The sequence below is a fragment of the Trichomycterus rosablanca genome, chromosome 4 (assembly GCF_030014385.1).
Source record: "Trichomycterus rosablanca isolate fTriRos1 chromosome 4, fTriRos1.hap1, whole genome shotgun sequence".
In the NCBI taxonomy this organism is placed as follows: domain Eukaryota; kingdom Metazoa; phylum Chordata; class Actinopteri; order Siluriformes; family Trichomycteridae; genus Trichomycterus; species Trichomycterus rosablanca.
In genome coordinates, this window is record NC_085991.1 from 10119330 (window position 1) to 10135336 (window position 16007).

Here is a 16007-nt window from a genome sequence, read left to right on the forward strand (position 1 = left end):
CCTAAAACATCATCAGATTTTCCTAAAAGTAGATAAAGAGAACCCAGTTAAACAAATGAGACAAAAATATTGTACTTGGTCATTTATTTATTGAGGAAAATGATCCAATATTACATATTTGTGAGTGGCAAAAGTATGTGAACCTCTAGGATTAGCAGTTAATTTGAAGGAGAAATTAGAGTCAGGTGTTTTCAATCAATGGGATGACAATCAGGTGTGAGTGGGCACCCTGTTTTATTTAAAGAACAGGGATCTATCAAAGTCTGCTCTTCACAACACATGTTTGTGGAAGTGTATCATGGCACGAACAAAGGAGATTTCTGAGGACCTCAGAAAAAGAGTTGTTGATGCTCATCAGGCTGGAAAAGGTTACAAAACCATCTCTAAAGAGTTTGGACTCCACCAATCCACAGTCAGACAGATTGTGTACAAATGGAGGAAATTCAAGACCATGGTTACCCTCCCCAGGAGTGGTCGACCAACAAAGATCACTCCAAGAGCAAGGCGTGTAATAGTTGGCGAGGTCACAAAGGACCCCAGGGTAACTTCTAAGCAACTAAAGGCCTCTCTCACATTGGCTAATGTTAATGTCCATGAGTCCACCATCAGGAGAACACTGAACAACAATGGTGTGCATGGCAGGGTTGCAAGGAGAAAGCCACTGCTCTCCAAAAAGAACATTGCTGCTTGTCTGCAGTTTGCTACAGATCACGTGGACAAGCCAGAAGGCTATTGGAAGAATGTTTTGTGGACGGATGAGACCAAAATAGAAATTTTTGGTTTAAATGAAAAGCATTACAGTGGGGCCAAAAAGTATTAAGTCAACCACTGATTGTGCAAGTTCTCCTACTTAGAAAGATGAGCGAGGTCTGTAATTTTCATCATAGGTACACTTCAACTATGAGAGACAAAATGAGCAAAAAAAATCCAGGAAATCACATTGTAGGATTTTTAAAGAATTTATTTGTAAATTATGGTGCAAAAAGTATTTGGTCACCCACAAACAAGCAAGATTTCTGGCTCTCACAGACCTGTAACTTCTTCTTTAAGAAGCTTTTCTGTCCTCCACTCGTTACCTGTATTAATGGCACCTGTTTGACCTCGTTATCTGTATAAAAGACACCTGTCCACAGCCTCAAACAGTCAGACTCCAAACTCAACCATGGCCAAGACCAAAGAGCTGTCAAAGGACACCAGGAAGAAAATTGTAGACCTGCACCAGGCTGGGAAGAGTGAATCTACAATAGGCGAGCAGGTTGGTGTGAATAAATCAACTGTGGGAGCAATTGTAAGAAAATGGAAGACATACAAGACCATTGATAATCTCCCTCGATCTGGGGCCCCACGCAAGATCTCATCCCTTGGGGTCAAAATGATCATGAGAACGGTGAGCAAAAATCCCAGAACTACACGGAGGGACCTGATGAATGACATGCAGAGAGCTGGGACCAAAGTAACAAAGGCTACCATCAGTAACACACTACGCGAGAGGGACTCAAATCCTGCAGTGCCAGGCGTGTCCCCCTGCTTAAGCCAGTACATGTCCAGGCCCATCTGAAGTTTGCCAGAGAGCATATGGATGATCCAGAAGAGGATTGGGAGAATATCATGTGGTCAGATTAAACCAAAATGGAACTTTTTGGTAAAAACTCAACTCGTCGTGTTTGGAGGAAGAAGAATGCTGAGTTGCATCCCAAGAACACCATACCTACTGTAAAGCATGGGGGTGGAAACATCATGCTTTGTGGCTGTTTTTCTGCAAAGGGGACAGGACGACTGATCCGTGTTAAGGGAAGAATGAACGGGGCCATGTATCGTGTGTATCTTCCATCAGTGAGAGCATTGAAGATGGAACGTGGCTGGGTCTTCCAGCATGACAATGATCCCAAACACACCGCTCGAGCAACGAAGGAGTGGCTCCGTAAAAAGCATTTCAAGGTCCTGGAGTGGCCTAGCCAGTCTCCAGACCTCAACCCCGTAGAAAATTTGTGAGGGAGTTGAAAGTCCATGTTGCCCAGCGACAGCCCCAAAACATCACTGCTCTAGAGGAGATCTGCATGGAGGAATGGGCCAAAATACCAGCTACAGTGTGTGCAAACCTGGTGAAGACATACAGGAAACGTTTGACCTCTGTCATTGCCAACAAAAGGTATGTTACAAAGTATTGAGTTGAACTTTTGTTATTGACCAAATACTTATTTTCCACCATAATTTACAAATAAATTCTTTAAAAATCCTACAATGTGATTTCCTGGATTTTTTTTTCTCATTTTGTCTCTCATAGTTGAAGTGTACCTATGATGAAAATTAAAGACCTCTCTCATCTTTCTAAGTAGGAGAACTTGCACAATCAGTGGCTGACTAAATACTTTTTGGCCCCACTGTATGTTTGGAGAAAGGAAAACACTGCATTCCAGCATAAGAACCTTATCCCATCTGTGAAACATGGTGGTGGTAGTATCATGGTTTGGGCCTGTTTTGCTGCATCTGGGCCAGAACGGGTTGCCATCATTGATGGAACAATGAATTCTGAATTATATCAGATAATTCTTAAGGAAAATGTCAGGACATCTGTCCATGAACTGAATCTCAAGAGAAGGTTGGTCATGCAGCAAGACACCGACCCTAAGCACACAAGTCGTCCAAGTCAAAGTCCTGACCTTATGTTGTGGAAGGACCTGAAGCGTGCAGTAACCCACCAACATCCCAGAGTTGAAGCGGTTCTGTACGGAGAAATGGGCTAAAATTCCTCCAAGCCGGTGTGCAGGACTGGAACAGTTACCAGAAACGTTTAGTTGCAGTTATTGCTGCAAAGGGGGGCCACACCAGATACTGAAAGCAAAGGTTTTTAAGTCAATGTCAAATGGATGACTATGTAATCAGAGAGTGTGGATGAGTCTGTCCTGTCCATAGCCAGGCTAAATAATTTTTTGTTATGTTAGGAGCCCTAAAATATTTATGTAGCTAAAAAATAAATTTATTTTAAAAGATAAAATATAAAAAAGTTTTTGGTGGGGTTTTATTTTTTTTGGTTTATTATAGAATTTTAAAAAACTCCAGCATTTCCAACAACTACAAATTAATATTTAAATGTAAAGCTAAGGTGCATTAACAACTTTTGACCCTATAAGGTGCATGATTGACTTTACCTCAGGTAAAGGTGTGGTGGCCAGTTTTCAGTTATGTCCAGTAAGAATCCATCATTCATTCATATATTTATTATTTATTTTTGTTCTAAATAGGTTGGGACAGTATGCAAAAAGCATGTACATCAAAAGTTAAATCTATTCAACCTGTATTTAACTAAAAAACTAAATATAAAATAAATGTATTTATCCAGGATGGAACAGGAGCAACTTCACCACTGTATTACATCACTTTTCCTTTTACATATACAATACTTATACTGAACTATACCTATTTACAACTTGCTTTGAATTATTACATTTACTCCAGATATGTTCATTTAGAACTGGAGTTAAATGGCACCATGTGTGTGTGTGTGTGCTGGTACTAGTGTGTACTAGTGTATCATGGTTGTGTGTGTATTGTGATAGTTGTAGTGTATAGCCAGACTGCTAGAATAACATACAGACCCATTTTTTACACTATTCAGAGCAAAAAGGCATTTCAGAACATTGAGGAAGATTGACTAAGATGGACTAGACAAGCAGGTTTAATGACAATAAGCCACACCAAACATATAATGTGGCATGTGCAAAAATTGCAACTGCAATAAAATTCCACATTTAAGTATGTTACTTGCAAAAAAAACCATCCAAAAGTTATGAAATAAACACTAGAGCAAAAAATGACTATCATGTTGATTAGTCGACCTGCCAAAACATGTGTTAAGGTTTTTGTACAGTGTTTCCTGTCACTGTGGGCGTCAGAGCACAGTAATATATTACAGAGTCTGATACTGCAGCAGAGGAGATGTTCAGATCCACTTGTTTTAAATACTGATGACCTTTAGCAGACAAATGTAATGTAATGTTTTTGGTTTAGATTTTGGATATTGCCAGTACCACTGCAGATTGTTAACTGTATCAGTAAAGTCTTTGTAGCTGCAGGACAGAATAACAGTATCACCTTCAGTTCCACTCTTATGTGTATCAAGTGGCTTGATTGGATCTGTCGTAGTCACGAGTCACCTGTGATAGAGAACAGAGCATAATCACATTCTGATCACAGACTAATGTTTCCATATTTCATAAGTTAACATGATTTTTACTCACCTAGTGAAATCCACATACACATGAATATAAAGGAGAACATGATGGGTGTGTATCAGTATGGGAATATTTCTGTTAATGCTTCTCTGCTTCTACTGGCCCAATTTCATCTGCAAAACCACCTGTTGTAATGAGAGAAGAATAAAAGGAAATAATGTGAAATTAATTTCAATAATTTACATTGCAAACACAATAAAATAAATCAATAACTTTTTTATTAATGAATATATTTTTAATATTACCTGATGCTACAGTGAGAATCAGTGTTATGTATCTCCCAGCATGAAATAAGTTGGCTGGTCGAGACATTTCTGAACACAGTTCTGTGAGCACTCTAATAGTCTAGTAGTGCTGAATGAAACATGAATCATGTAAGTCTTTAGAAAGCCACACACAGGAAGTGCAGAAGCTACATCACAACTACACACATCCACAATTTCAGTATCAGTTGTTTACTAAGACACTGCTGAAGACTTTTGGAGTTAGTTGGCTGTGTGAGTCAAATATATCAAAACTCTTTCTTTATGTTTGGCTTTTAAATTAAATTACAGTGGAAATTGAAATACGTTCTTAACATTTTTAATAGTGTCACAAAAAGCTTTACAGAGACCCCAAATTAGCGAACCCAATAACATAATGATTAGTAATAATTAATTAACAACTATGAACAGTGATTAGAAACAACCAAAATGAGCTCAAGTAACTAAGAATCATAATGACTAGTATTTACCAGCATTTATAAAAGTGCTCTAAACATGAGCTCTTGTAAGCTTTCAGCAACAAAATACTGAAACTAAAGTCAAACAGTGGTTGTATGACTTGCTGGTTTATCAGTCACCAACATCCCACACCAAACCATTCAGGGCTTTTTACTGCATTCCAATATTAATGAAAGTTGTTCTGGAGTCAAAGAGTGACAATATTCCTCATTACAGTGGGTAGCACTGTTGTCTTACAGTAAGATGGGCCTGGGCTTGATTCCCCAACTGAATGAACTTTGGCTAGGGTCCTTTCTGTGTGGAGTTCACATGTTTTTCTGTGCCGGCATGGGTTTCCTCCAGGTGCTCTGATTTCCTCCCACAAATGTGCAACTATTCAAAAATGTTGCATACAAAAAAATTCTTAACTGAAGCAGAGTGATGGGATGTTTTGCAACCATATGCATACTAATATATTGAATTTATTTAACTTAACTTCCAACATATTCTTACACTGTAGAAGGTGTAAGATCCGGGCTTTGACTTGGCCATTCCAGAACTCTCCATTTCTTTCTTTTAAGCCATTCCTTGGTGGATTTACTGGAATGTTTTGGGTCATTGTCATGTGTCACAAGACAGAAATGAACCAGACGCTCACAGAATGTAGAACAAGGTAAGTTTAATATCAAAGGGCAATCCAAAAATCAGCATATAAAGTCAAAACCGGAAGGTCAACAAACAGGCAGAAAAAACCAAAGGGCGTAGGCAAAACGGTATATGGAAGACAAAAAAGTTTATACATGGTAATGGCAATAGTCAGAAATAAGAAAGGCTTAGTACGCATGCAAAACAATGTCAGCAATACTTCACGATGAGGCAAACAAACCGGAGTGTTTAAATAAAGTTCATGTAATTACACACAGCTGCAGAAAAATCTAAACTCCGGTGATGGTAAGCAAAAGGACCGATCCGGATTGGCTGACTGGGGACATGTGACGGTCATGTGAAAGTTTATGGGATTATGAAAATAGAAGTCTGTATTGTTAGAAGCAGGGAGATAATTAGTACTCATGACAGTATGGCTAATACATACTATACATTTAGGTCTAAATTTAACCTGACCGAATCAAAACATTTTCCATCATAAAGCAGCAGAACACATGTAATGTAGATGTTTGGTTTTTGTACAGTATAGAATGATTTCCTGTCACTGTGGGCTGCAGAGCACAGTAGTAGAGAGCAGAATCTGATACTGCAGCAGAGATGTTCAGATTGACTCGATTTTTATCTTCATTTATTGATGCAGAAAACCCATCCTGAGGATTAGATTTGTCTACATGATTATTCTCACTAATCAAAATGAGATATTCTGGTCTGGATGTTGAGTACTGATGATACTATTATTCGTCGTGGATCTTTTGTTAGAATCGATCCGAATTAATCAGGAGGCAAGGTGACGTTCTTTAAAAGTTTTATTCAGAAAAGATTGGTTCGTCTTCCAGGTCACAAGCAGCTGCGTTCTGAAGCCTCTCCGTCTAAGTGAAGAATGCCACAGACCCCGAGTAGAGCGCGCAGCTGTTATTTATAGTTTACCACCACCCCTAGTGGCCAGGTGTAGTACTACTCCATATAAGGTATGCCTTTTGTTCCAGGCTTCCGCTCAGCCAGTTCTAACCGGTTTTATGCCACGTGGCGGTTCGGCCTAACTCCAATCACATTCCTTGAATACCAAAATGTTTTAGACCAATATTGCAATGCCCAATAATAATTTATATTATAACAATACCAGAACAGATAATCATTAGCACCATCACTACTGTAATTACAGGACAGAGTAACAGACGTTTTCTCCAAGACAGTTTTAGTTGGAGAGACGGCTTGAATGTCTGCTGCAGAATTATAACCTGTTTGAAAGAGAAACACATTTATAAATATTACCTTTTCTCTTTTTTTTCTTTTCTTCTTACATTATTTACACTATTTAATGTAAAAAACTAATAGAGAAAAAAAGAAAGACTTTACAACAGGTTAAATGTATATCTTACCTAACAAAATATGAAGAAGGCAAAGATGAGCAAACAGTGTCATGGTTAAACTGCAGTATGAAATTACTCTGCCTGCAATAATTTATTTTGCATTTGAAACATTTAACTTGACTTCCTGTTTAACATCTGTAGCTGTTTCAGTGTTTTGTAAGATGTAGATAAAGTCGCCACCTGGTGTATAATTTTCTTGTTACAACACTACTTCACTACTACTTGTGGTTTGTGTTGACATGCAAGTACTTACATTACCATTAAGCAGAGGGAAGCAGAAAGTTGCCATTCCAAAAGGAAGGAAGGATTTTAAGCATCTACTAGTTGGTCCACCTTGTAGATGTCTGAATAAAGTCTTGCCACAGCATCTCAATGGGATTCATTAATTTTGCTCATTTTTAGTCATTCAGAGATGGACTTGCTTACATTTGATTTATTTAACACACTTATAAAAATATTTATTACACTTGTTATACACTGAACATTATGACCACCTCCTTGTTTCTACACTCACTGTCCGTTTTATCAGCTCCACTTACCATATAGAAGCAAGTTAGAGTTCTACAATTACTGACTGCAGTCCATCTGTTTCTCTACATACTTTTTTTAGCCTGCTTTCACCCTGTTTTTAATGGTCAGGACCACCACAGAGTAGGTATTATTTAGGTGGTGGATGATTCTCAGCACTGCATTGACACTGACATGGTGGTGGTGTGTTAGTGTGTGTTGTGCTGGTGTGAGAGTATTTAAAAACTCCAGCAGCGCTGCCGTGTCTGATCCAGTGTTCACTCTATTAGAAACTCCTACCTAGTTGGTCCACCTTGTAGATGTAAAGTCAGAGATGATCGCTCATCTATTGCTGCTGTTTGAGTTGGTCATCTTCTAGACCTTCATCAGAGGTCATAGGACGCTGCCCACAGGGCACTGTTGGCTGGATGTTTTTGGTTGGTGGCCTTTTCTCAGTCCAGCAGTGGCAGTGAGGTGTTTAAAAACTCCATCAGCATTGCTGTGCCTTATCCACTCATACCAGCGTAACACACACTAACACACCACCACCATGTCAGTGTCACTGCAGTGCTGAGAATGATCCACCACCCAAATAATACCTGCTCTGTAGTGGTCCTGGGAGAGTCCTGACCATTAAAGTATGGTAAGTGGAGCTGATAAAATGGACAGTGAGTGTAGAAACAAGGAGGTGGTTTTAATGTTATGGCTGATCAGTGTATAACTATCTATCTGTCTACTATTACATCTATTTAATCAATTAATTAGATCAATTAAGCTGTGTATGATAATCTACTAACTAGATTTGACTTGTTGGTTTATTTCTAAATTAAATGTTATGAATTATTATTCTTGCAAATTTTTTTTGCACAAGAAAGGATAGAAGGTAAAACTGATTGAAGAGGTATCTAAAACAGGTAATGCTAAATGAAATGATTAAATAAGTATTATTTAAGAGCTAGAATGGGTTAAAATATGACAACAAAGAGCCCTGACTGTTAAGCAGCTGAAGTGTTTATATCCAGCAAGGATGAAAAATGAATGAAGAATGTTGCAGTCAACCTATTTACAAAAATCTAATTAATTAATTCATACTTCCGTCTTTGTAACAACAAATTAAAAGTGAAATTCATTGTTTTATCAGTAACAGCAATTCATCCAGGTTCTAATGAATCACAACACTCCTATACCATAATATTACCACCTTTATGCTCCTGTAGTAGCCAAAAACATAGTTTTATAAACAGTGATAAACTTACTACAATTACAATCTATGAGCTGAGAAAGAAATAATAAATATAAAACAACTGTTCCATTGCCTTTTAACAAGGGCTAAACATCATTCATTTCATTTTTAGCAGATGCTTTTATCCAAAGCGACTTACATGAGCAATTGAGGATTAAGGGCCTTGCTCAGGGACCCAACAGTGGCAACTTGGTGGTGGTGGGGCTTGAACCGGCAACCTTCTGTTTACTAGTCCAGTACCTTAACCACTGAGCTATCACTGCACATCATAATAATACATGATCATACAGAGTAAGATATATTCAATTACAGAGACAAAGAAGAGGCATATGCTTTTGTACTGCACGTGTGTGTCTGTGTGGTTAACTGATTACAAGGTGTAAAAAAAATACACTTTGATCTGTGTTTTGAGGAGCTTTAAATATGTGAGTTTTTGTACAGCATCTCAATAGTTTTGTATCACTGGGTGTCTCTAAGAGCACAGTGATAGAGAGCAGAATCTGTCAGCTTTAGATTGTTGATGGTGAGTTCAGTAGATGTATCATCTGTGTTTGACTTTAGTCGAGGGTCATCAGGAGTGCTCTGCTGGCTTCTGTAATCTTTCGCACCTTTATACAGTAAATACTGTGGTGCGCTGTTGGGATTTTGTTTGTACCAGTAAAGATAAATGTAGTTGCTGCTGGTCTGATATGAACATTTTAGAGTAACAGTCTCTGTTTCTTTTTCAACAACGTTGGCATTTATTGGTCCAATTTCATCTGCAAAACCACCTGTTGGAAAGAAAAAAGAACATTTAATTTAAACTAAACACTTTTCTCAGCTTGAAAATCTACTTTATTAATTCAACATTTTTAATTCTAATAACTGTGGGTATTATTATTAAAATGCTTTACCTAATATTAATAAATATGTTTATTATTACCTGATGCTACAGTGAGAATCAGTACCATGTATCTCCCAGTGTGCAGTAAGTTGCATAGTTGAGGCATTTCTGAACACAGCTTTGTAGGGACTCTGTATAACAGTTCTGATGAAACTCAACACATAAGTCTTTTGGAAGCCACACAGAGGAAGTACAGATGCTACAGCATAACTACACACATCATCAGTTTACAGGATCTTTTGTTCCCTCAGTCACTGGTAGAGACGTTTGGGGTTAGTGGGCTGTGTTGTAACTTAGAGGATTTAGAGAGTATTTAGTCCCCTTGCCTTGTATACACTACATTGTGTTGTGGATTTGATTTTACACTCATATAAGTCAAAAAGCTCCACAAAATCACAGATCCACCAACATGCTTCACAGTGGGGATAATGTAATTTTGTTCATTGCTTTTTTTGTGTCAGTGCTGAAATCACCTTTGGTGTTTGTTGCCAAAAAGCTTTATTCTGGTCGAATCTACCATAGAACATGGTCCCACTAAATCTGCAGTAATATCTGGCAAACTGTATGTTAGTTTTTGACCCCCGTCAAGAACTTCAGGTTATGTACAACCCCAAATCAGAAAAAGTTGGGACAGCATGGAAAATACAAATAAAATAAAAATGCAGTGTTCCTTACATTTACTTTGGCTCAACTTCATTTCATTTGTTAATATACCTCCATTCCAGCATTTCAGGCCTGCAGCACATTCCAAAAAAATTGGGATGGGGGCAGTTTAGAGCTAGTAATGAGATGAAAAAACTAAATAATAATGTGATTCCAAACAGGTGATGTCAACAGGTGATTGTAATCATGGTTTGGTACAAAAGCAGCATCCAGGAAAGGTTGAGTCTTTATGAGCAAAGATGATCAGAGGATCTCCAGTTTGTCAACAAATGTGTGAGAAAATGATTAAAAATGTTTAAAAACAATGTACCTCAACGAAAGATTGGAAGAAATATGCATATTTCTCCCTCTACAGTGCATAATATCATTAAACCATTCAAGGAATCTTCAGTGAGTAAAGGCCAAGGGCGCAAGCTTAAGCTGAACGCCTGTGATTTTCGATCCCTCAGACGGCACTGCATCAAGAACCACCACTCAACAATAGCTGACATACCACATGGGTGAGGGATTACTTTGGCAAACCTTTGTCAAGCTCTACAATACAGAGTTACATGCACAAATGCCACTTAAAACTTTACTGTGCAAAAAACTTCTCTGGGCTCTGAAGCATCTAGGATGGACCATCACACAGTGGAAACGTGTATTGTGGTCAGATGAATCAGAATTGCAGGTCTTTTTTGGAAAAAATGAACGCTGTGTGCTCCAGACCAAAGATGAAAAGGACCATCCAGACTGTTATCAGCAACCAAAAGCAAGTCCAAAAGTCAGGGTCTGTCATGGTATGGGGGTGTGTCAGTGCCCTTGGCAAATATCATTTACACTTCTGTGATGCAGCATTAATGCAGAAAAGTACATTGAGATTTTAAAGCAACATGTGATGCCTTCAAGACGTCAACTTTTACAGGGACGTATTTTTCAACAAGACAATATAAAACCACATGCTGCACACATTACCAAGGCATGACTATGGAAGAAGAGGGTACGGGTATTGGACTGGCCTGCCTGCAGTCCTGACCTGTCCCCAAATGTGTGGAGAATTTGGAAATGAAAAATGTAACAATGACGACCCCATACTGTTGCACATCTTAAGACTTGTTTGCAGGAAGAATGAGACAAAATTAAAGCTAAAACACTAAATCACTTGGTATCCTCTGTGCCAAAACGTCTTTTAAGTGTGGTGAAAAGGAATGGCAACATTACAAAGTAGTAAATGCTTTACTGTCCCAACTTTTTTGTAATGTGTTGCAGGCCTGAAATGCAGCAATGGATGTTTATTAATGAATAAAATGAAGTTGAACATGAAATATCTCAGGTTCATCCTGTCTGCAATCAAATAAAAGTCAAAGTAAATGTAAGAAACTCTGTTTTTTTTATTATTTGCATTTTCCATGCTGTCCCAACTTTTTCCGATTTGGGGTTGTAGTATCAATAAAGTAATAGTAGTAATATACAGTAAGAATTACGAGATTTTTACCAAGATTTTCTCAATAGAATTAGCAAGTCTCAATAATAATAGATTATGTAATGTGGATCAACTAACAACATCATTTTCTAGTCACCAGTTGGTTTCAGAACAAACATTATCAAACATACTTGAATTTCTCAACTATTACAGAATTAATTCATAAAAGACAAGAACTAAAATAATATAGTACAGTATAGGGTGCATTTTGTATGCCTTTTTTTTTTTTTTTTTTTTTTTTTTTTTTTTAGTTTGTTTTTAATAGCTCACTGTACCACATCAAAACACACTGAAAGATGAGGAGAGCTGCTGTGTACCAAAAGCCCCACTATCTACTAAATCAAATGTTAAATTAGATCTTACTTAACAGAAAGTTAGCTATTTTAAGTGTAATGTTTGCATAATTTAAATTTTAAGCATAGTGTAATTAATATGTATTTCAGACAAAACCTTTCAGCTCACAGCAGCTTATTTTGTGCTGTATGAACACTGGAGCTTGATATAAGAAGTCTTGCATCATTTATTTAAATGTTTGGCAGAAGGTGGAACCAGCAGAGGAGGGCAAAAAGGTAGTACTGCCTTAAGGGCTCTTTGCAAGGGACATCAGCTATGGTCTTTCTCCATCACTGACAAACCTGAGGGATGAGGTGTGAAAGGCAAGATGACAGCAGCCACACCAGGAGAACCCAGGAGAAACAAAGTAATACATGAAAAACACAAAAATATCCACAGCCTACAACAGAGAAAGAGGATTGAACAGGGATAACAAAGAACTATAAACTGGTTGTCACAACAGGCTGCTCATCGTCTATGACAACCCCGTTCTCAGAGTAAATAAAAGATAGGGAACACTAAACACGAGCAGTAAGCCTGCACCATCACCTGATGCAGCCCACGCCCAGCATGGTTCCACTATGTGTGGAATGCTCTGTAAAAGTGGTTGTCATAATGCCTCTGGGACACCTTGCACATCAGGGCGGTACCAAATGTGACACCCCCAAACTGCCATGACAAAACCAGACCAGACCAAAGCCGGCATTATGGTTTTACAGAGAAAAGCAGGTATGCCAAACAGAGGAGATGCTTTCGGCGGTGCTGTGTGTTTGTGTGTGTGTGTGTGTTTGTGGTTAACTGATTACAAAGTGCAAAAAAAATGAACTTTGATCTTTTATGTTCTAAGGAACTTCACATATGTGAGTTTATGTACAGCATCTCAATAGTTTTGTATCACTGGGTGTCTCTAAGAGCACAGTGATAGAGAGCAGAATCTGTCAGCTTTAGATTGGTAATAGTGAGTTCAGTAGATGTATCGCCTGTGTTTGACTCTAGTCGAGAGTCAGTAGGTTTGCTCTCCTCATCACTATATGATTTGGCACCTTTATACAGTAAAAACTGTGGTGCGCTGTTAGGATTTTGTTTGTACCAGTAAAGATAAATGTAGCTGCTGCTGGACTGATATGAACATTGTAGAGTAACAGTCTCTGTTTCTTTCTTGATAATGTTGATATCTGTTGGCCCAATTTCATCTGCAAAAGCACCTGTAGGAAAGAAAAAAACATGATTTAATACAAAAATAAATTTATTTAAAAAAACAATGCAATGCATTAATGTCTAAACTGTTAATAACATCAGCATTAATCATAAATTATTTTACCAAATAAAAATACATATGTTTACTATTACCTGATGCTACAGTGAGAATCAGTGTTATGTATCTCCCAATGTGCAGTAGGTTGCATAGTTGAGGCATTTCTGAACACAGCTTTGTGAGCACTCTGGATTAAATTTATAATAGGTCTCTAGGAAGCCACACACAGGAAGTGCAGATGCTACAGCATAACTACACACATAGCCAATGGTATCTATGTAGACACTCAGCTGGCCAATAGCAGATTTGAACCAGGATCCCAGCAGTAGTTGGCTAGCCTAACAGACCACTGCACTGTATGAGATATATTAGAAACCTTAGGTAATGTGTTGAATCGTAACTTACAGTAAAGCTTTCATTGTTGGTAAAAAAGTGTTGTTGGTCAATCACATTGGCCTGGTGGCACTGTGTCTGTGTGTGTGTGTGTGTGTGTGTGTGTTGCTATCAAGAAAGAAAATGCTTTTAAATGAATCTTGTTGTGAAATCAAATAAATGTGATGTTTGGAAATCTTTCGAAAGTAAGTTAATAAAGTTCTATGAGGGTGGCATGGTGGGTAGAACTGTCGCCTCACAGCAGGATCCGGGTCCATTCTGTGTGAACTTTGCGCATTCTCAGCATTCTCTTCACAGCCCTGTATATTTCCCCTCCATGAAATAACAGAGCACACTTAATTGAGGTGTTTGGTTTTTGTACAGTATGTTATGAGTTCCTGTCACTGTGGGCTGCAGAGCACAGTAGTAGAGAGCAGAATCTGATACTGCAGCAGAGGAGATGTTCAGATCCACTCGATTTTTATCTTCATTTATCTTTACAGAAAACCCAGAAACTGCAGCTTCTTTATCAAGCTCACTAACCAGAATGATAAACTCTGGTCTGAATGTGGAGAACTGACGATACCACAGCAGGTTATTAGTTCCAGCATACCCACTGTAATTGCAGGATAATGTAACTGTGGTTCTCTCCAGTTCATTTCTGATGGTAGAAACTGCTTTAACATACTGTGCTGAATTATAACCTGTTAAGAAATTGGAGTGTTAAATCAAATCAGTGTTCAGTTCTGCAAATAGATGGTAACTGCATATCAGACAAAAACAGTGCCCAGATTCCTAATGACTAAGCGAAAAGGTGGGAGAGTAAGAAGAAACTCTCTGAAGATCTACCATCACATCATATTTATAAACATACATGTTAAGTACAGATTAATTTAATTTTTTCCTGCTGTTTGTATTCTGTATTCTGTTTATACTAAATAAAAATATTAAAGGTTAATACATTTAAATGAAATGTTATGTCTTACCTAAGTAAGGTAAAATGAGACAAAGATAAGCGAGCAATGCCATGGCTGAACTGCAGACACATGTAGCTCTAAGTCTGTTGACATTCTTAAACATGTTTAACCATTTCCTCTCCTCAACTTCCCTTTCCAACAGCACAGCTGTTACAGTGTCTAGAATGATGTAGATACATTCTGCCATCATGTGTATACTTCTCCACACTACATCTGTGTTTGCAAAACAAAAAAAGAAGCCTTTTAGTCATTTGGATTACTTTTTATGTTTTTAAGTTTGTTGTGTAGCTAATGATTCATGTCTGTATGATTTCCTGCATTGCTTTGTTGAAATGTTGATTGGCATATACTAACACCTAACTACCAGTTTAATAACAATGAGTTAATATATAAACTAATAATTTGAGCATCATGGATGAATGATATGTATACATTAACAATTTAATGAGTGACATATGAATAGCCATTAATAAAAACAGCTGTTAACTACTAAAATACTATTAAGTCATTCTGTTTAATGAATTCCTTACTGTATTAATTAACATTCTTTCAGTAATGCACAATAAATTGTATATGTGGAGACTATTTAAATTAGACACTGTTTATACAGTCTTCTTCTTCTTCTTTCGGCTTTTCCCTTTTCAGGGGTCGCCACAGCGAGTCATCCTCCTCCATCTCACTCTGTCCACTGCGTCCTCTGTCCTCACCCCAACTACTTCCATGTCCTCTCTAACTGCATCTCCTATCCAGCTCTAATATCTCCTCTTTGGCCTTCCTCTTTGTCCTTTTCCTGGCAGCTGCATTTCTAACATCCTTCTACCAATATACCCGCTGTCCCTCCTCTGGACATGTCCAAACCATCTCAGTCTGGCCTCTCTAACTTTATCTCCTAGTTGTTTAAACTGTGCTGTACCTCTGATTATCTCATTCCTAACCTTATCCATCCTTGTCACTCCCCAGGAGAACCTCAACATCTTCAGTTCTGCCACTTTCACTTCTTACTCCTGTCTTTTTGTCAATGCCACTGTCTCCAAACCATACAACATAGCTGGTCTCACCACTGTCTTGTAAACATTTCCTTTGACCTTTGCTGTCACCCTTTTGTCACAAATCACTCCTGAAACTTTTCTCCATCCACTCCATCCTGCCTGAACTCTCTTCTTGACCTCTTTACCACACTCCCCATTTTCCTGGACAGTCGACCCTAAGTACTTGAAGTCCTTCACCTTTGTGACTTCTTCTCCTTGTAGCCTCACTATTCCACCTGTCTCTCTCCCATTCACACACATGTACTCTGTCTTGCTACGGCTGACTTTCATTCCTCTTTTTTCAAGTGCATATCT

The 16007-nt window shown here is 38.1% G+C and overlaps 1 pseudogene; it reads right to left on the reverse strand.

The window, feature by feature from the left end:
* Positions 1-4115: 4115 nt before the first annotated feature.
* Positions 4116-16007, reverse strand: part of LOC134311253 (uncharacterized) — a 98123-nt pseudogene continuing 86231 nt past the window's right edge.